At 44.2% G+C, this 21054-nt stretch overlaps 1 protein-coding gene and 2 non-coding genes across 3 annotated transcripts in view; 2 read left to right on the top strand and 1 right to left on the bottom strand.

Annotated features, from left to right (window-relative positions):
• LOC137314523 (NACHT, LRR and PYD domains-containing protein 3-like) overlaps positions 1-21054 on the top strand; it is a 374540-nt gene that overhangs the window by 286754 nt on the left and 66732 nt on the right. The gene's annotated exons all lie outside the window — the stretch shown is intronic.
• On the top strand, positions 4232-4304 carry trnam-cau (transfer RNA methionine (anticodon CAU)). Its single transcript has one exon. It is a non-coding gene; the product is annotated as a tRNA-Met (tRNA).
• Positions 19249-19331, bottom strand: trnal-cag (transfer RNA leucine (anticodon CAG)). Its single transcript has one exon. It is a non-coding gene; the product is annotated as a tRNA-Leu (tRNA).

The raw sequence follows: 21054 nt of genomic DNA, 5'->3' as shown, positions 1-21054 counted from the left end.
AGTCCACCTCTTACACCAAGGCCTCTGGTGATTCAGCAGAGAACCTTGGTGCACGGAATCTCAGGCCGGCACATTGGTGAGGTCTGGCCTGCAGATTGGAGGATGTGGGATTTACTGGTGTGCAACCTTTATTCAATATTTTAAATTAACTCATCAGTATTTAAAAATAGGGATGGGACCTGCATCTGTGCTTTATATGTGCGATGTCTTATCTCTGTTCAGACTCTGTGCAGACAGTAGGCTGATATATTCAGCGAATAACAGCTACCAGCTACCTTTAAGAGATTTCTCACAGCGAGCTTGCCTTTAAGAGATTGGAGCTACCCCCTGCTGGTGGAAATTGCGAATTGCATGGAACCCTCGTTCAATGCTGATTTCCAACGCAGATTGCAGGTGAGTCCTCAGGCCTGACGAAAATCTCGTCCTGCCTGCGCAGGGACCATTGGGCACGGGGTAACAGCGGATCGTGCTCCTCCCGCCCAAAAACAGGTCCTATCCAATTCTCCCCCTCAATGTCCAGGTAACATTCCAGTAAATGTGCTCTGCACTCCCAAGGCCAATATGTCCTTCCGGAGGTGTGGTACCCACAACTGAACGCTGTACTCCAGGTGTGGTCTAACCAGTGCTTTGTATATTTGTAGCATAACTTCTACCCCATTGTATTCTAGTCCTCTCGATATAAAGACCAGCGTTCCATTCGCATTTTTTTATTATTTTCTGTACCTGCCCATGATATTTTAATGATCTATATACAGTGACCTCTAAATCTCTTGTGAATTTGTGATTTCCGTTCCCACTGCTGTTTCCCTGCACCAGTTACAAAGTACAGTCCTGGTCGCACTGCTGCTGAGACCCTGTGCTTCTGCCATCTCAAGCCTTCATTTCTCCAACACTCTCACCACCTGACATATTTAAATTAGCCAAGCCAGGAAATACCACCTGGAATCACAGAGCCTGAACCTCAGATCTCACGGTGCGACTCCTGCAGTTAAAGGGTCCTCACCCTATGATCTCACGGTGTGACTCCTGCAGTTAAAGGGGCCTCACCTTGCGATCTCACCGTGTGACCTGTCCAGTTAAAGGCGCGACAGATAGACAGAGGGAATTGTCCCAGCTCCAGAAAAGCATGCGGGATCCGCTCCAGCTGCAGTCGATGGGGATCGATGCCGGGGAGGAACTCAGGGAGTTGAAGGACCAGCAAGTCTCACTCCTTGCCTCCGAGGCCTCGAAGATCACCTTTCGGTCCAGAGTCCGCTCTGGTGATCAGCAGCCTGAAGGAGGAAGAGGGCTCGGTGCCGTTTTCACAGACTGACATACTGAGGATCAGCAAGTCTTTTTATGCCGGGCTGTATGACGCGAAGCCGTGAGACAACACGACCTCCCAATCCTTCCTGTCCTCTCTCTCTTGGAGGACAGCGAGCGGGAGAGCCTGGATTGGTTACTGACCTTGGACGAGCTAACAAAGGCCGTCTGGTCCTTCGAGAAGAGTAGATCTCCCGGGAGCGATGTTTACCCGTTGACTTGTAATCGGCTCTGTGGAACTGGATAGACCCAAACCTATTGGAAGTGTACGGTGGTATGCTTCTGGCAGGCAGCATGTCAGAATCCATGAGGAAAGGCATCATCACCCTCATCTACAAGCAGAAGGGGGAGAGGGAATAAATGAGAAATTGGCGACCAATTTCCTTGCTAAATGCTGACGACAAGATTGTGTCGAAGGCCATCGCTGACAGGCTCGAATCTGTTCTGTGGCGGGTGATCCACGCGGATCAGACCTGTACTGTACCCGGAAGGAAGATCTCTGATCGCCTTGCGCTGCTCAGGGATACGATCGCCAACGTGCAGGACAGAGGGGTGAACACCTGCCTCATCAGCCTGGACCAGGAGAAGGCCTTCGACAGAATATCCCACGCATACATGATTAACGTGCTATCCAAAATGGGGTTTGGGGATGGAATCAGCGATTGGATCCGACTGCTCTACATGGACATCCATTGCACAGTCCGAATCAATGGGCGGGAGTCAGAGAGTTTTCCGATCAGATCTGGAGTCAGACTGGGTTGTCCTCTCTCTGCAGTCTTGTTTATGTGTTGTGTCGAGCTGTTTGCTGCGTTAATCAGAAAGGACACAGTAATCAGGGGGGTGACGATCCCAGGCAGTGGAGGCTCTCAGGTTAAGGCCTCCCTGTAAATGGTTGACGTCACCGTCTTTTGATCCGATCAGCAGTCGATCCACAGACTGATGGACATCTGCGATCGTTTCAAGCTGGCCTTGGGGTCCAGAGTGAACCGCAGTAAGAGTGAGGCCATGTTCTGTGGCAGGTGGGAGACCCGATCCTTTGTTCCCTTCACCGTTAGGTCCGACTACCTGATGGTGTTGGGTATCGGGTTCGGGGGGCCCCAGGACTCCACCAATAAATGGGAAGGGCGCGTCGCCAAGGCCAAACAGAAGCTTGGTATGGTGGGAGGGGGCGCTCCCTCTCCATAACCAACAGGAACCAGGTGATAAAGTGTGAGGTACTCGGGGTGTTGTTCTACGTGGCCCAGTTCTGGCCCATTCACCACAGCTCCGTCACCACAGTCACCCGAGCTTTCTTCCACTTTTTCTGGAGGTCCTAAGGAGAATGCGTCCACAGGGACACCATGTACAATACACTGAGAAAACTGGGTCCAGACAACCGAGCAGACGCAGGAGGTCCCGTTCAGCTGGACTGTCCCCCACCACCTGTCCCAGGTGTAGAAATTCCTGAGTTGGAACCACTTCGACCACAAGGCCGTCAGACAGTGGAACGTTCAGAGGGCTCTGCAGGAAAAGGAGAGGGTGGATCCGATCGACCAGTTCCCCGACCAGATGGTCGATGCCATTTGGCAGAACGTCTCGTCGCCAGAACTGACCAACAGGCACCAGGATGTGGCCTGGATGGTGGTGAGAAGGGCCCTCCCAGTGCAGTCCTTCCAACACACATGGAATCTCAGCATCACCTCGAGCTGCCTTCAAGGCTGCGGGAATGGGACCGTCGTCTGTTTCCTGGTGGACTGGACCTTCATGCAGAATGTGTGGAGAGAGAAGCGTTGGCAGCTGTCCCAGTTCATCCCCAACACCTCGGTAACACAGGACGCTGTGCTCTATGGACTGTTCTCCGGGAGGCACACCGAGACATATATCAACTGCTGCTGGAAGACCATCAACTCGGTGAAGGAAGCCCTTTGGTCCGCCCGAAACCTGCTGGTCTTCCAGCTGAAGGAGCGGTCCACGACCGAGTGTTGCCGACTGACACACTCCAAGGTCCAGGGGAATGTGCTGCGGGATGCACTGAGGCACGGTGCGGCCTATACAAGGGCTCTATGGGGAAAGAGCGCCGTGTAAAGCCATCCCACCTTTTATTATACAGAATGTATTATAAGACATACACAGTGTATTGTATTGAAATAATGGGATCATATTGTGTGCGATCTGTTTTGTATTGTTTTGAATTGAAATTGCGAACTTTAACCCTGAACTTTATGTATCATTAAATTTTATGAAATAATGTATATTTTGAAAATTTAAAAAATGCTGCTCAACGGCACTCCTTTGAGCAGCGAGAGACCTGTCCGAAAGACTGACAGAAGTCTTTTTTGCCTGAAAGTGAGTCCGGTTTGACGTGTTGTTGCTCAAACGCGCTCCCTGCTGGTGAGCAGAGGCAAATGCTCGAGCAAAACAGCTTTCAGGTTTGAGAAAGGAAAAGCGCCAACATTTTCAGCAGTAAGCAGTCTGTAAAGTTAAGAGAGCGGCCTTGAGCTCAAAACCGCTTACTCCGAAAGCACGTTCACTATTTTGAGCCAGAATTAAACCAACGATTTAAGAGTGATTTTGCTTTCAAGTTTTAATCTCCACAAGTTTTCCACACGACCAGCTGAGCTATCGAAGGGAAGCAGCAAAGGTCCCTCTCTTTGGTGATTGTTCACCGTGTGCCTTTTGACACTCTCGGACTCGTGGAGTAGCGTGGGCATGACCGAGACTGACTCGGTACCTGCTCATACCGCAGCGCTGTGAGAGTGTGAGCTCCGACTTACTCGACACACCTTTGGCCAGTCGAGCAATGGGGAACGTGTCTGACCAAAATTCGGAAGATTGTTGGTTCGATTTCCACCTGGATGGAGAGTTTTTGCAAACTGCCGATTAGTTTATGATTTTACACCTTGCAAACTGTCCTACTTGATAGAGCTGCCTGGAGATTTATACATCAAGTGCCTTCTTAGCGCAGCAGGCAGCGCGTCAGTCTCATAATCTGAAGGTCCTGAGTTCAATCCTCAGAGAAGGCATCATTAAGCTTTTTTTTTCCCCCATCTTTGCTCAAGACCAAAATCAATATTTTTTTCTTCCTGCAGCACACCAAAAGATTTGCTGCCACTTGACCTCTCTGTACCGTAGCAAGCAGTGAAGCTTAAGAAGTACATGGACCATGGGCTCGCTGAAAACTGACGCCACTTTTGTTTCTGGACAATTGACCCAAGTCAAAAGGTGAGTGGAGAATGCAAGAATCTATCTTGCTATCTCTCACCTGCTCAGCGAGCATTCGACTTGAATCATGGAAAGAACACAGCACGGAAGGAGGCCATTCGGCCCATCAAGACCATACCAGCTCTATGCAAGAGCAACCCAGCTGGTCCCACTCCCCCATCGTTTTTCCTGATTTCATCTTTGGTGCTTTTGCCAATCACCTTAAATCTATGTCCTCTGGTCCTTCACCCTTCTGCAAATGGGAACGATTTCTCTCTATATACTGTTTCTAAACCCTTCATGGTTTTGAAAATCTCGATCAAATCTCCAGCTTCTCCAGTCTATCCACGTAACTAACGTCCGTCATCCCTGGAATCATTCTAGTAAATCTCTTCTGCACCCTCTTTAATGCCTTCATATCTTTCCTAAAGTGCGGCGCCCAGAAGTGGACATAATACTCCAGTTGTGTCTGAACCAGTGTTTTCTAAAGGTTCATCATGACTTCCATACTTTAGTACTCTCTGCCTCTATTTATAAAGCCCAGGATCCCGTATGCTTTTTTAACCGCTTTCTCAACCTGCCCTGCCACTTTCAATGATATTTGCACATATACCCCCAGATCTCTCTGTTCCTGTATCACTGTTAGAATTGTGCCCTCCAGTTTATTTTGCATCTCCTCGTTCTTCCTACCGAAATGCATGAATTCGCATTTTTCTTCGTTAAGTGTCATTTGCCATGTGTCCGCCCATGCAACCAGTCTGTATATATTCTCTTCAACTCTATCACTATCCTCCTCACTGTTCATTACCCTTACAAGTTTGGTGTCATCTGCAAATTTTGAAGTTGTGCCCTGTGCACCCAAGTCCAAGTCATTAATATATATCAAGGAAAGAAGTGGTCACAGCTCCGACCCCTGGGGAACACCACTGTCCACCTCCCTCGAGTCCGAAAAAAAATCGTTCACCACAACTCTGTTTCCTGTCCCTTAGCCGATTCTGTATCCATGTTGCTACTGCCCCCTTTATTCAATGCTCTTCACAGTAGTTGTTTCGCACTCGCCTCCAAGCAGTTCCACGATCAGCAGAGAAATCTCGCCTTGGGTTGGCCCCTTCCCTGAATACAATCAATACTTTGCTCCAATCGGAAGTATCGGACATCAGCAAGTGAGCAACAGCAGAACGGGAAGCCACAGTAATCGTGAATGATGCTGAGAAGAGCCCGAGCCTGCGGAAGGTAGACGAGATCTCAGGAAAGGAACCGCGGCCCCGAGCTTGAGGGAGCAGCGAGAGCCCCGTCTGTCTGCCTGATCGAAGACATTTTTGCCTGAAAGCGGTTTGACGTGTTGTTGCTCAAAGGCACTCCCTGCTGGTGAGCAGAGGCAAATGCTCGAGCAAAACAGCCGTGTTCTGAAAGACACAGAAAGCTTTAAGGTTTGACAAAGGAAAAGTGGTCTCCTGTGCCTCAGCGCCAACATGTTAAGCTGTCGGCTGCCTGTAAAGTTAAGAGAATGGCCTAGAGCTACTTACTCCAAAAGCACGTTTATTACTTCGAACCAGCAAACTTTGATCTGTTAATTGTACTATAGTTCTCCGCTCGACAAGCTGAGCGATCGAAAGGAAGCAGCTCATGTCTCTCTCTTTGGTGATTGTTCACCGTGCACCTTTTGACACTTCCGGACTCGTGGAATCGCGTGGGCATGACCGAGACTGACTCGGTAACTGCTCATTCTCCAGCGCTGTGGGAGTGTGAGTTACTGCATGCTTTTTGAAAACTGGGCCAACGGAGCAATGGATAACGTGTGGAGGTTTGATTCCCGTTTGATTCGAAAGTTTCTGCGAATTTTTTTTATTACAAAACATACATTACTGCATAAAATTTAAGAATACACAGAGTTAAAACTAAATTTCACAATTTCGAAGCAATACAGTGCAATACAGACCGTATCTCACGGGAAGAACCGTCCAGTTAAAGGGGCCTCATGCTGTGATCTCACGGTGTGAACCGTCCAGTTCAGGGGGCCTCATCCTGTGATCTCATGCTGTGAACCGTCCAGTTAAAGGGGCCTCACCTTGTGATCACACGGTGTGATCCATCCAGTTAAAGGGACCTCAAAGATTATCTTTCGTTCCAGAGTCCGCTCCGTGGAGCAGGACGAGAAGTGATCGCGCTTCTTCTTCCAGAAGCTGCTCAGGGAGACTTCTGTGATCAGCAGCCTGAAGAAGGAAGAGGGCTCGGTGACGTCTTCACAGACCAACATACTGAGTCAACCCCACCTTGTAATTTGCTAATTTACCTCATGCTCATGCTTTAATATTGCATTTTTTTGATAAAGATTAGAAAGCTATTTGATAAACTTGAGTAATGAAGAAGGAGAGACAGAAAGCGATAGAGAAACAACAACAGAGCAATAAACAGGTGGAGGGAGAAACAGATATAGAGACATAGGGAGATAAAGGTAAACAGATAGATAGCTATATAGATAGATAGATGGACAGATAGAGATAGATAGATAGGTAAGTAGATATATAGATAGATGGCTAGAGAGATGTATAGATAGAGAGAGTTGGATAGAGAGATATATAGATAGATGGATGGATAGATAGATGGATAGAGAGATATATAGATAGATAGATGGATGGATAGATAGTTGGATAGAGAGATATATAGATAGATAGATGGATGGATAGATAGATGGATAGAGAGATATATAGATAGATAGATAGATAGATAGATAGATAGATAGATAGATAGATAGTTAAATAGATGGATGGATAGACAGAGAGATATATAGATAGAAAGATAGATAGACAGTGAGATAGATGAATAGATTGATGGATGGATAGATAGATAGATGGATAGATAGATTGATAGAGAGATAGATAGGTAGATAGTTAAATAGATGGATGGATAGATAGATGGATAGAGAGATATATAGATAGAGAGATAGATAGATAGGCAGATGGATAGAGAGATAGATGGATAGAGAGATATATAGATAGAAAGATAGATCGATAGGCAGATGGATAGAGAGATAGATGGATAGAGAGATATATAGATAGAGAGATAGATGAATGGAGAGGTAGATGGATAGAAAGATAGATAGACAGAAAAAATACATTTAAAGCAGTGGAGAGACAACGATACATTCGAATCGGTCGAAGGAGATTGATATTGATTTTTAATAAGTTCAAAATAACAATGGATAAAGTTGAAAGAGATAAAGAAACATAAAATTAGTAGAAAGAGAGCACGATGGACAGATTTATAATTAGAGACAGAGTTAGAGATTGGTAGAAGCAGCGATGGAGAAATGAAGTAAGTTGGAACATTGGTGGTGGCGGGGGGGGGGGGAGTGGATGCAGGAATAGTCCGTCTTTTTGTGATAGTTTAATTGAAATGTATTGTGTCAATTGAAGATCAATTAGCAATGGACAGCTACAAATTGCCCGGTACAAACTCCAATACCCCTCGCCCCAATAAAGCTATGCTGGTAAAGAAACAACTCTATTCAAACCCAAACTGAACTGCAACAAATCAGCAAAGGTGACTTGAAAGGCATCTGGTGATGAGCTTCAGACGAAATGTACTGGGGATGTTGTACTGAATTAGGCCGACCATGGAAGGTCCTGCGGTGATATTACGCACCACGTGTTTCTCTGCTCTAATGTCGAGAAAAGACTCGAAATTAATTGAATACAACTGCAGTTCCTGAACGGGACTTTCTCCTGCAGCTTAATATCCTCTTAACAGATCCGCCGCCTGTCAAGGTCAACCTGCTTCTCCTGTTCGGACATTGACATTTCAGTTAATGGTTAGTTTTGGGGTACTGTATTAGTTTGAGGTGCTGGAATTGTTTGAGGAACACTATTAATTTGAGGTGCTGTATTTGTTTTAGGAACACTATTAGTTTGAGGTGCTGTATTTGTTTGAGGAACACTATTAGTTTGCTGTGCTGTATTTGTTTGAGGAACACGATTAGTTAGAGGTGCTGTATTGGTTTGAGGAACACAATTAGTTTGAAGTGCTGTATTTGTTTGAGAAAGATTATTAGTTTGAGGTGCTGTATTTGTTTGAGGAACACTATTAGTTTGAGGTGCTGTATTTGTTTGAGGAACACAATTAGTTTGAGGTGCTGTATTAGTTTGAGGAACACTACTAATTTGAGGTGCTGTATTTGTTTTAGGAACACTATTAGTTTGAGGTGCTGTATTTGTTTGAGGAACACTATTAGTTTGAGGTGCTGTATTTGTTTGAGGAACACTATTAGTTTGAAGTGCTGTATTTGTTTGAGGAACACTATTAGTTTGAGGTGCTGTAATTGTTTGAGGAACACTATTAGTTTGAGGTGCTGTATTTGTTTGAGGTACACTATTAGTTTGATGTGCTGTATTAGTTTGAGGAACACTATTAGTTTGAGGTGCTGTATTTGTTTGAGGAACACTATTAGTTTGAGGTGATGTATTTGTTTGAGGAACACTATTAGTTTGAGGTGCTGTAGTTGTTTGAGGAACACAATTAGTTTGAGGTGCAGTATTTGTTTGAGGAACACTATTAGTTTGAGGTGCTGTATTTGTTTGAGGAACACTATTTGTTTGAGGTGCTGTATTTGTTTGAGGAACACTATTAGTTTGAGGTGCTGTATTTGTTTGAGGAACACTATTAGTTTGAGGTGCTGGATTTGTTTGAGGAACACGATTAGTTTGAGGTGCTGTATTTGTTTGAGGTACACTATTAGTTTGAGGTGCGGTATTTGTTTGAGGTACAGTATTAGTTTGAGGTACTGTATTTGTTTGAGGAACACTATTAGTTTGAGGTGCTGTATTTGTTTGAGGTGCTGTATTTGTTTGAGGAACACTATTAGTTTGAAGTGCTTTATTTGTTTGAGGAACACTATTAGTTTGAGGTGCAGTATTTGTTTGAGGTGCTGTATTTGTTTGAGGAACACTATTAGTTTGAAGTGCTTTCTTTGTTTGAGGAACACTATTAGTTTGAGGTGCTGTATTTGTTTGAGGAACACTATTCGTTTGAGGTGCTGTATTTGTTTGAGGAACACTATTAGTTTGAAGTGCTTTATTTGTTTGAGGAACACTATTAGTTTGAGGTGCTGCAATTGTTTCAGGAACACTATTAGTTAGAGGTGCTGTATTTGTTTGAGGTACACTATTAGTTTGATGTGCTGTATTAGTTTGAGGAACACTATTAGTTTGAAGTGCTGTATTTGTTTGAGGAACACTATTAGTTTGAGGTGCTGTATTAGTTTGAGGAACACGATTAGTTTGAGGTGCTGTATTTGTTTGAGGAACACTATTAGTTTGAGGTGCTGTATTTGTTTGAGGAACACTATTTGTTTGAGGTGCTGTATTTGTTTGAGGAACACTATTAGTTTGAGGTGCTGTATTTGTTTGAGGAACACTATTAGTTTGAGGTGCTGGATTTGTTTGAGGAACACGATTAGTTTGAGGTGCTGTATTTGTTTGAGGTACACTATTCGTTTGAGGTGCGGTATTTGTTTGAGGTACAGTATTAGTTTGAGGTACTGTATTTGTTTGAGGAACACTATTAGTTTGAGGTGCTGTATTTGTTTGAGGAACACTATTAGTTTGAGGTGCTGTATTTGTTTGAGGAACACTATTAGTTTGAAGTGCTGTATTTGTTTGAGGAACACTATTAGTTTGAGGTGCTGTATTTGTTTGAGGAACACTATTAGTTTGAGGTGCTGTATTTGTTTGAGGAACACTATTAGTTTGAGATGCTGTATTTGTTTGAGGAACACTATTCGTTTGAGGTGCTGAATTTGTTTGAGGAACACTATTAGTTTGAGGTGCTGGATTGGTTTGAGGAACAATATTAGTTTGAGGTGCTGTATTTGTTTGAGGAGCACTATTAGTTTGAGGTGCAGTATTGTTTGAGGAACACTATTAGTTTGAGGTGCTGGATTAGTTTGAGGAGCACTATTAGTTTGAGATGCTGGATTAGTTTGAGGAACACTATTAGTTTGAGGTGCTGTATTTGTTTGAGGAACACTATTAGTTTGAGGTGCTGTATTTGTTTGAGGAGCACTATTCGTTTGAGGTGCTGGATTAGTTTGAGGAACACTATTAGTTTGAGGTGCTGGATTAGTTTGAGGAACACTATTAGTTTGAGGTGCTGTATTTGTTTGAGGAACACTATTAGTTTGAGGTGCTGTATTTGTTTGAGGAACACTATTAGTTTGAGGTGCTGAATTTGTTTGAGGAACACTATTAGTTTGAGGTGCTGGATTAGTTTGAGGAACACTCTTAGTTTGAGGTGCTGTATCAGTTTGAGGAAAACTATTAGTTTGAGGTGCTGAATTTGTTTGAGGAACACTATTAGTTTGAGGTGCTGTATTTGTTTGAGGAACTCTATTAGTTTGAGGTGCTGTATTAGTTTGAGGTACTGTATTAATTCGAGGTACAGTATTAGTTTGAGGTGCTGTATTTGTTTGAGGGACACTATTAGTTTGAAATGCTGTCTTCGTTTGAGTTGCTGCCTTAGTTTGAGGTGCTGTATTAGTTTGAGGTGTTGTATTCGTTATAGGTGCTCTATTAGTTTGCGGTGCTCTATTAGTTTGAGATGCTCTGTTCGTTTGAGGTACTGTATTAGTTTGATGTGTTGTAGTAGTTTGAGGTGTTGCAGTAGTTTGTGGTGTTATATTATTTTCAGGTTCTGTTTCGGTTTGAGGTGCTATTTTAGATTAATTGTTGTCTTCGTTTGAGGTACTGTATTAGTTTGAGGTATTGTATTAGTTAGAGTTACTGTATTATTTTGAGATGCTGTATTAGTTTGAGGGACTGTATTAGTTAGAGATACTATATTATTTTGAGATGCTGTGTTAGTTTGAGGTATTATATTAGTTTCAGTTGCTGTATCAGCTTGAGGTACTGTAATAGTTTAAGGTTTTGTATTTGTTTGAGGTACTGTATTAGTTTGACGTACTGCATTAGATAGAGATGCTGTATTAGTTTGAGGTATTGTATTAGTTTCAGGTGCTGTATCGGTTTGAGATACTGTATTAGTTGAATGTGTTGTATTTGTTTGAGGTACTGTATTAGTTTGAGGTACTTTATTAGTTTGAGGTACTGTATTAGTTTGAGGTACTGTTTTAGTTTGAGAAGCTCTATCAGTTTGAGGTATTATATTAGTTTGGGGTACCTGTATTGTAAGGAAAGTGTTAGTCTTTATATTGAAGTAATATTAACCTTTTGCTTTTGCATCTTAATTAAGGAAGTATAAATCTCTGTTGGGAGAATGAAACTACAATCATAAGACAGATTTACTTCATTTTATATGCATGCATATGTTTAATATAGAGACCGGTAGATTCTGAAATCCAGAAACTCTTGGATTGTAGCTGATATCATAATACTCATAAGTATAATTCTCATTTTGATATAAACAATTCTCTGACCATCATAACAAGACCTTTAAATCAGTCAGAGCTGTTGTGTATGTGTGTCAGACAGCATTGTGTGCGATTCATCTTACCAGCTTCAGAGGGAAGCAGGAGAGGTGTGACATCTGTATGATTGCTACGTATCATTCCAAGCTGATGCAGCGGGAAAGGGCTGGACTGGTGAGAGATAAACACCATTCTGCTTTCTGGTAAATGGGCAAGGCCATATGTCTTAACTAACAAGTTCAAAAGTTATAGTTATAATTAATGTCTAAAGCAGAACACCTGGCTGTGCGGAAGGAGCCTGTTTGCACCACAAGGCGACATCCAGTGGAGGAGTGAAGTTAGGTGATGAGGGAAGTGATACTCTGATAACAGAGAAAATTCTGGAAACCCTCAGCAGGTCAGGCAGCATCTGTGTAGAGAGAAACAGAGTTAATCTTTCAGGTCAATGTCATTTCATCAGAACCAAGTTGGGCAGTTGTGTTGGGTAATAGTATGAAACATAGGAATTGTTTCACTCATGTGGGGTGATTTGGGTACTTTTCTGTCTTTGGAAGTTCAAGATCAAAAGTAAAATAAGGGCTTCTCCGGGATTTGAACCAGGACCTCTTATATATTTGGATTAATAACCACAAAGCGAGAATCAACCCCTGGATGAACCAGCCCACGGATACAAAACAATGCACTCAAGAGCCAGCTATCGTAAAACACTTTTTGGTGGCTATCCTTGATAAGCAATTTTGAGGACAGGTTGCAAAGACGAGACTTGCATTCCCTTGAGTATAGAATATTAAGGGGTGATCTAATTGAGGTGTTTAAGATGATTTAAGGATTTGACAGGGCAGATAGAGACTATTTCCTCTGGTGGGGAGAGTCCAGAACAAGGGGGTGTAACCTTAAAATTAGAGCTTGGCCGTTCAGGGGTGATGTCAGGAAGCACTTCTTCACACAAAGGGGAGTGGAAATCTGGAACTCTCTCCCCTAAAAAGCTGTTGAGGTTGGGGGTCAATTGAAAATTTCAAAACTGAGATTGATAGATTTTGGGGCTAATTCGGGAGTTTAATGACTTTGACATTTTTTCCCTGTGACTTGTATAGTTTCGATCGATGAAATGTTCGTGAAAAGAGTCAGTGTAAAGAGAGTCAGCAGTTCATGTTTTCCCTTGATACTTCCTTCAGACCTGAGACCGAAAAGTTTGTCGTTTTCATAGTGTAGCGGTTATCGTGTTCACCAGTTACATGCAGAAAGTCCCCGATTTGATCTCGGAGGGAAGCATTTTGTTGGCATTTGCTCCCCATAAACCTCCAGGGTCGAGTTTCTTCAAGTGTGAAAGGGGCTACAAACCTTTTTAAATTTAACAGCGGCTGCACCAGATTCCTGGTATAATAAGCATTAAACATTTTTAAGCAGACTCCTAAAATACAGTATGTAAAATGGGAAGGGATAAAAGTTCATGAAATGCAAAGCACAAAGATTTATTAACGTTTCAATTGTCAGTTAGCAAACAAGTTAGCATTTCCTTCAGTGTGTAACAGAACGTATGAATGGTGATTAAACAGAACAATAAGTGTCTCACAGACTTGAATTATTTTTGTGCAATGAACTATTCCCAACCACAAGGGAACACTGCATCAATCATATATATTTAAGTATGTAATAAATATAGATACATATATAATCTATGCCATCAGTTAACCTCGTGGCGCAAACGGTAGTGCATCGAACGCCAAATCAGAAAGCTGCGTGTCCAAATCACGTCGAAGTTATTATTTATCTTCCCATTCATAGGAGCCTGGATAATTTCGGAATTAATGCTTTTTAACAATAAACGGAACTTTGGTCACTAGTTCTGCGGTGCCAGGGAGGGAAGCGTCATTTCAAAATAAACTACTGGTAGCGGTGAGCAAGTTAAGGCACAGCAGGTGTTGGGACAAGTGAGTGAACCGTCTTAGTTCAGTTGGTTGTTGCTTAAACGTCCGGGTGCTTGATTCTGACACATTGATGGGCCCGACAGACAAGAAAGTAGCAGTTTCCTCAGGCTTGGCTAGCTCAGTCGGTAGAGGCATTCACCTCAGGATCGTGGGTGCTAGTTTCAACTTTTATGCTACACTCATGAGCGGACCCCAGCGCTCCATTTTCGCTGAAATGGAGAATTTCTCGGCCACCTTTTTCTTGATATCACAATTGCTGGCGTGCGAGTGAAAAGGGCCCTCCTCTTCACTGTGAGTGCAAGAGACAAGTCTGTTGGTACCGCGTGGCGTCCAATGAATGTCAAAGCTTTGAAAGAAGAGTTAGCGATTCAGGTACACAAACCTCGCTGGTGGATAATCAATGTTTTTGTCAAAGGTTCCAGCCTTGCCTTCATCTCTTGCCCTTTGCAAGGCACTTTTTCCGGTTTAAATGTACAAACTGGGTGAGTTGGTGATCGGGGGGACTGCAGGAGACTCAGCGGCCCCGGTTGAGCCACAGAAAAATCCGCCCAAGCCCTGTCCCAATGTACGTTTGTGGAAGTAAACACGGGAGGGGACGGTGTGACGTTCCAGTCAAACCTCCTGTCCGGGAACGCCTCGATTTTAAAATTCTCATCCTTGATTTGAAATCCCACCATGGCCCTCGCCCCACCCTACCTCTGTAACCTACAACCCTCCCAGATCATGTGGCGACAAGGGCAGGTCAGAGCATGGGTATTCAGCGGCGAGTGACTCAGCTCCTGACTTCACAAAGCCTTTCCACCATTCACAAGGCACAAGTCAGGAGTGGATGAGTGCAGCTCCAACCACACTCAAGAAGCTCGACACCATCCAAGACAAAGTAGCCCGCTTGATTGGCACCCCATCCACCACCCTAAACATTCATTCCCTTCACCACTGGCGCACTGTGGCTGCATTGTGTACCATCCACAGGATGCACTGCAGCTGCAGCAACTCGCCAAGGCTTCTTCGACAGCACCTCACAAACCCGCGACCTCTACCACCTAGAAGGACAAGGGCAGCAGGCACATGGGAACAACACCACCTGCACGTTCCCCTCCAAGTCACACACCATCCTGACTTGGAAATATATCGGCCGTTCCTTCATCGTCGCTGGAACTCACTACATAACAGCACATGGACTGCATCGGTTCAAGAAGGCGGCTGAACACCACCTTCTAAAGGGCAATTCGGGATGGGCACTAAATGCCGGCCTCGCCAACGACGTCCACATCCCATGAACAAATAAAAAAAATCTCTGTGCTCCTCCAATTCTGGCCTCTTGCGCATCCCCGATTTTAATCGCTCCAACATTGGCGGCCGTGCCTTCAGCTGCCGAGGCCCGAAGCTCTGGAATTCCCTCCCTAAACCTCTCCGCCTCTCTCTCCTTTAACACATACCTTAAAACCTAACTCTCCGACTCAGCTTTTGGTCACCTGTCCCAATATCTCCTTATGTGGCTTAGTGTCAAGTTTTGTTTAATAACGCTCCTGTGAAGCACCTTGTGACGTTTTACTACGTTAAAGGCGCTATATAACTGCAGGTTGTGTCCTCTGGTTATCGACCCTCCTGCCAATGGAAACAACTACTCCCCATCCATTCTATCAAAATCCCCTCATAATTTGAACACCTCTATTAAATCTCCCCTTCACCTCTTTTTGCTCGAAGGAGAACAATCCCAGCTTGTCCAGTCTCTCCACATAACCCATCCCCGGACACGATGGAAGGCGGAGGGTTGAAACCAGGTTTGCAAATTATTGCCAGTCGGGAGCTGGACAAATCGAAAGGAACCGAAATGACAAACAGCTTTGTGAATCTGTCGATACGCTTTGGGAAACAGAATTGGAGGCGAATAAAGGACTGACCAGACAGGCGGCCAAGATGCAGCTGAGTCGGCATGTTCCCCTGGAACAGTTACTCTGATGCTGGATTTGAAATTAAGAGGTCGGAGCCATTTAAAGCGTTCCCAGTTGCTGCAGATCAGGGATCAAATCCTGACATCAGCGCAAGAACGCTCACAACACTTCATCTTTATTTGTTCATGGGATGTGGGCGCCGCGTCGCTGGCGAGGCCGGCATTCATTGCCCATCCCTAATTGCCCTTGAGAAGGTGGTGGTGAGCCGTCTTCTTGAACCGCTGCAGTCCGTGTGGCGAAGGTTCTCCCACATTGCTACTTCGTCACAGACAAAGCACCGGTGGGCGCGCCGGTTGCAGGAGAGCTGGTTGGCGGTGATATCGATGCTGTGAGCGAGACCAGACCGTTCCCATGTTTCCACAAACAATGTCCCATCCTTTGTTTCTGGAAAAAGTAACACTGATGGTGGACAATTGCATTTCTGTGGCTGCAACATGTAACTTTGGCTAGGTGACACGCTGCTTTAGTGTATCTTGCAAGACAGTCTAACTGACGGTCTCTGTGGTGCAATCGGTTAGAGCGTTTGTTATTAATCAAAAAGTTGGTGGTTCGCGACCACCCAAAAACAACAATTGCACCTTTTTCTTCCCACTTTCGGATTCATTGCCTCATTCTGATCGCCCTGAAGGCGGTGCCAGGTTTTAATTCCTGATCTGCAGTAAATGGGAGCACTTTGAATGACTCCGATCTCTTCATCTCATTTCAAGTTTTCTAATGTGTGATTTGGCTGCAAGAAAACACTCTGTGAACAACGTCATCTGAACATGCCTGATTCGCCATAATTTACACTGCCGTCGGATATCAGGCACATGCAAAAAAAAACAGTGAAATGTTTGTGTGGGCGCGATGCTCTGGGATTCCCTGCCTGACCATTGCCACCTATCCTTCTCTGCAGCCTTCCTAAATACAGCGCAGTAAATGTATCCCTGTGAAATGAGCTCCTGGACAGTAATACGGAAATTAGTTTGGCTGAGGGGTTATGTCCCTAACACGGAGCGGCATACATCAGGTTTCCGTAGTGTAGTGGTTATCACATTCGCCTAGTGTGTGAAAGATCCCCGGTTCGAAACCAGGCAGGAGCGTTTTGAAACCCTGTTCCCGTTAAAAATGAGCAAACATGAAACGATTCACACTGCTGATTGAATGTGAACAAAGTCCATATCTCCCAGCCTTGTTAATGCAGTCCGCTGGGAGGAGGCGATGAATGCCAGCGTGATTTTGGGGGTGAAGGCTGCTTCCAATACTGTCTCACACCCGGTGGGATCTGGCGGAGATTTGATCAGCCCGATCCATTCAACCAAGGTGGGGTGAAAGAAACGGTGTTTAAGAAACATTCATACATATAATAACATCCAGGAACCTGTCTTCAGAGTGCGTGGCGCAAAGGTCTGACTCCAGATCAAAAGGCTGCGAGTTCACATCACATCGGGGTCATTGTTTCTTTCACCGCTCACATGAGACTGGATAATTCCCGAATGAAGGTTTTAATTGCTTTTTCACAAAGGAAAAACAGAAGTTTGGTCTCAACCCTGACTCAGTACCGACACAGTGGCAGGGAGGGGAGTGCCTGACACCCTCATTTATTTCATGCAACAAACTGACACGAACACTGGTATTGATTCAAAATCGACCTGCAGATGGACACAAACAGAAAAAAGACAACCACAGAAACAGACAGCTTGGATAAATATATCTATATATAGCGCCTTTAACGTGGTCAGACGATTTAAGCTCGGTGAACGTGCTTCTGCTTTCTGAAATGTACTTGTCCATCCTTCAGAGGTCACGGGAAATATATTTTTTGCCTTTCGAAATAAGACGCGAAAGGTCGAGACATGTTTTGTTTTCAACACGGCTGGTGAAATGGCCAGACTATCATAAATTAGGGGTCGCCTTTGAAACATTGAAAGGAGACTACCTAAAAATCACTTAGTGCAAATTTAAAATCACGGTTTCTATTTATTTAGATCTCAAAGAAATAACAATAAAAACGTCAGTCAGCGCCCGCGGTGAGATGGTATTGAACTTGTTTACTGCGAAGTTCATCGCTGGGCTAAAGCTGACGCCGCTTTAAAGGACACGAACCCATTCAATGTAAAGGATGAGCTCACAACCAACAGGTCCCGTCAACGTCAAACACCTCCTTTCTTGTTCAATGGAGGGAGCAGAGGCGTGTACATCATCAGACACCAGCAACTTTAAGAAATGGAACAGATAATGGCACAGATGCAAGTTCCAAATCTTTTCAATGCAAAGTTATTTCACTTTATTTAAAGTGCCGTGAGGCTGAAAACGGGTCCCAGATGATTTGCGTTCAATCGTGATTGTTTTCCAGTGTTTGTCCGTCAGGTTTGCAATTCAATTTGTATTGGATATTGAAGATATTTCAGGATGATTGCACATCATACCATGTGTAAAGCAACCATCTTGATAACTTCAATCATCACACACTCTACATCGACGCTGCAGAGGCCCCAGCACCCCTTTCAATATTGTTTTTCTTAACTCACAGTTTTCAAAAGGGAATTGGATAAACGCTTGGATGGAAACATTTTCAGGGCTATGGGGAAACAGCAGGCGAGTGGGACTAACTGGACAGCTCTTTCAGAATGTCATCCGAATGGCGCTGTCTGATTCTATGATTCTATTCATCGATCAATTTCCACCTTTCACTGAGCCTCCCTAAATGGAGCGCAGTAATCGTGTCCCTGTGAAATGAACCTGAACAGTAATACGGAAATTAGCGTGGCTGAGCAGTTTGAAACTCTAGTTAGGCTCCTAACAGGAAATTTCCTCTATAAGTTTGATTAGTTCATCAATTATCTCCCCCCTTTCCATCTTAAATGTCTTTACATATTTTTTGATCTCTTCTTCTACTGTCATGCCCACAATACCAGTCTCCCTGGTAAATACTGAAGCAAAGTGATTATTTATTATTTCTGCCATTTCGCTGTCATTGCCTGTGAGTTTGTCGTGTGTATCCCTTAGTGGCCCTATTCCTATCCTAAATTTTCTTTGGCTGTTGATATGTCTGGAATACTTTGCTTTTTTTTTATATTCCTTTTTGCCTTTCTAATAGTTCTTTGGACTTCTTTCCCAGTCTTTTCACATTCCCCTCTCTCCTTTATTGTCTAGTTTGTGCCTTTTTCTTTCGTTTCAATTTTACCCTTATTTCTTTATTCATCCCTGGTGTGTCATTTCTGGCTCGTTTGTTCTTGCTTTTTAGTGGGATATTTTTCTCCTGGACTCTATTGATCGCCGTTTTAAATGTTTCCCACTGCTGTTCTATTTCTTTGTCCAGGTCATTAATATGTCAAACATTTCACCGTTCGAAACTTCTCAAGTCACATTTGCATGACAAAGCCAATTGCTTTTGTGGGAGTAGCAAATCAACTTGGCAGAAAAATCAGCTGCAGCCCAATCCACAAATAAAATATTTCCACGTCTTAGTAAAAATAAGCACTGTCAGAAGTGGGATTCGAACCCACGCCTCTGGAAGAGACTGCGACCTGAACGCAGCGCCTTAGACCGCTCGGCCATCCTGACTACCGATGGCATGCTTGATTCTGCATCATTTCTGCACTGTTGGCTAGTGAAAGCAGCATGAAAGGTTAAAACGGTACTCGCCCAACGTGGGGCTCGAACCAACGACTCTAAGATTAAAAGTCTGATGTTTTTCCGACTGAGCTAGCCGGGCCTGAAGGCATGGAACCGCCTTATCTGTTATTGCAGCGAGCAGGAGAAAGCTCCATTTCAAATTATTGGAACCAATTCTGAGGGACAGGAAGAACTGTCACTTCGAAAGGCACGGCCTAATCAAGGATAGTCAGCATGGATTTGTTAAGGGGAGTTCGTGCCTAACTGACCTGATTGAATTTTTCGAGGAGGTGACAAGGAGGATCGATGAGGGTAGCGCAATTGATATCGTCTACATGGATTTTAGCAAGGCTTTTGAAAAATTCTCACATGGCAGATTGGTCGAAAAAGTAAAGGCCCATGGGATTAAAGGGAATGTGGCTTATTGGATCCAAAATTGGCTCAGTGGCAGGCAGCAAAAGGTAATGATCGACAGGTGTTTTTGCGGCTGGAAGGCTGTTTCCAGTTGGGTGCCGCAGGGCTCGGTTGTTGGTCCTTTGCTTTTTGTGGTACACATTAACGATTTGGACTTAAACGTAGGGGGCATGATTGAGAAATTTGCAGGTGACACAAAAATAGGCCGTGTGGTTGATAGCGAGGAGGAAAGCTGTAGACTGTGGGGGTTCAGGCAATTTTCTGATAAAAAAAAACTCAATCTATCTCTGAGCGAGGAGGGATAATTTATCATGGTGGTAGTCACATCGGGTATCATTTGTGACTTTGATAAGGAGTATTTGATGCTGCGACAGGGGCGGAAACCTAAATGGAGAGATTCAGCCCGGGCGCGGACCCATCGTGCGAGGTGAGACGGAGGGGGTTGGGGAAGTGTCAGAGCTGGGGCTCACCGGTGGAAGTAGCATCAAAGTTTAAAACGGTAGTCGCCCAACGTGGGGCTCAAACCCAGTAGCCAGAGGTCTTATGCTCTCGCAATGAGTCACTGTGGATCAGTTTTCTTTTGCTCAAAGTTATCTGTTTATTGAAGCAAAAGGAAGTTTTTAAAGAAAAGGGGGAGCAGCCACTGTCTGTATCTCTTGCTGGACTTGAAAAAACACATTCTGATTACGAGCAGAGAGAGTTGCCCATTGTGTTAAATAACATGCAATCGCTTTCCAGAATGAGTGGTTATCATGTTCGCTTTGCACGCGTACAGTCCCTGGTTCGATCCCAGACGGGCACATTATGTTGGAACTTGGTCTCCATAAACATCCAGATCGATTTTCTTCTCCTGCCAAAAGGGGAAACAGTGGCTGTTGCCGTGTTATTTGTCAGCTGCATCTTTTACTTCATTAAACAGATCACTTTGAGTGAGAGAACACTGATACACAGTGACGCTCATTTCAAGGTTTAATCCCTTTAATCTGGAAGGATATATTGGCTTTGGACAGAGTGGCTTTTGAAAGGAGTTAGTAAGGTGGGATCGACAAAACTTTTCCGCTGGCGGGGGACATGGGAACCAAACCAACCATCTACGAAGTTCTCCTGAATTCTACGGTGCAATGGGAAACCGACCAACAAAAGCCCTTTCATTGACCGTGGAGGTTCAGACAAATTTCTGATAACAAAGCGCTCAATCTATTTCTCTTGTCTATTTCCCGATGTTTCCGGATACTGTCTGCATCTCTGCCTTCTGTTT

This window comes from Heptranchias perlo, unplaced genomic scaffold (genome assembly GCF_035084215.1).
Source record: "Heptranchias perlo isolate sHepPer1 unplaced genomic scaffold, sHepPer1.hap1 HAP1_SCAFFOLD_52, whole genome shotgun sequence".
In the NCBI taxonomy this organism is placed as follows: domain Eukaryota; kingdom Metazoa; phylum Chordata; class Chondrichthyes; order Hexanchiformes; family Hexanchidae; genus Heptranchias; species Heptranchias perlo.
Note: the sequence above shows the minus strand (reverse complement) of the source record. Positions and strands in the feature narration are given on the sequence as shown.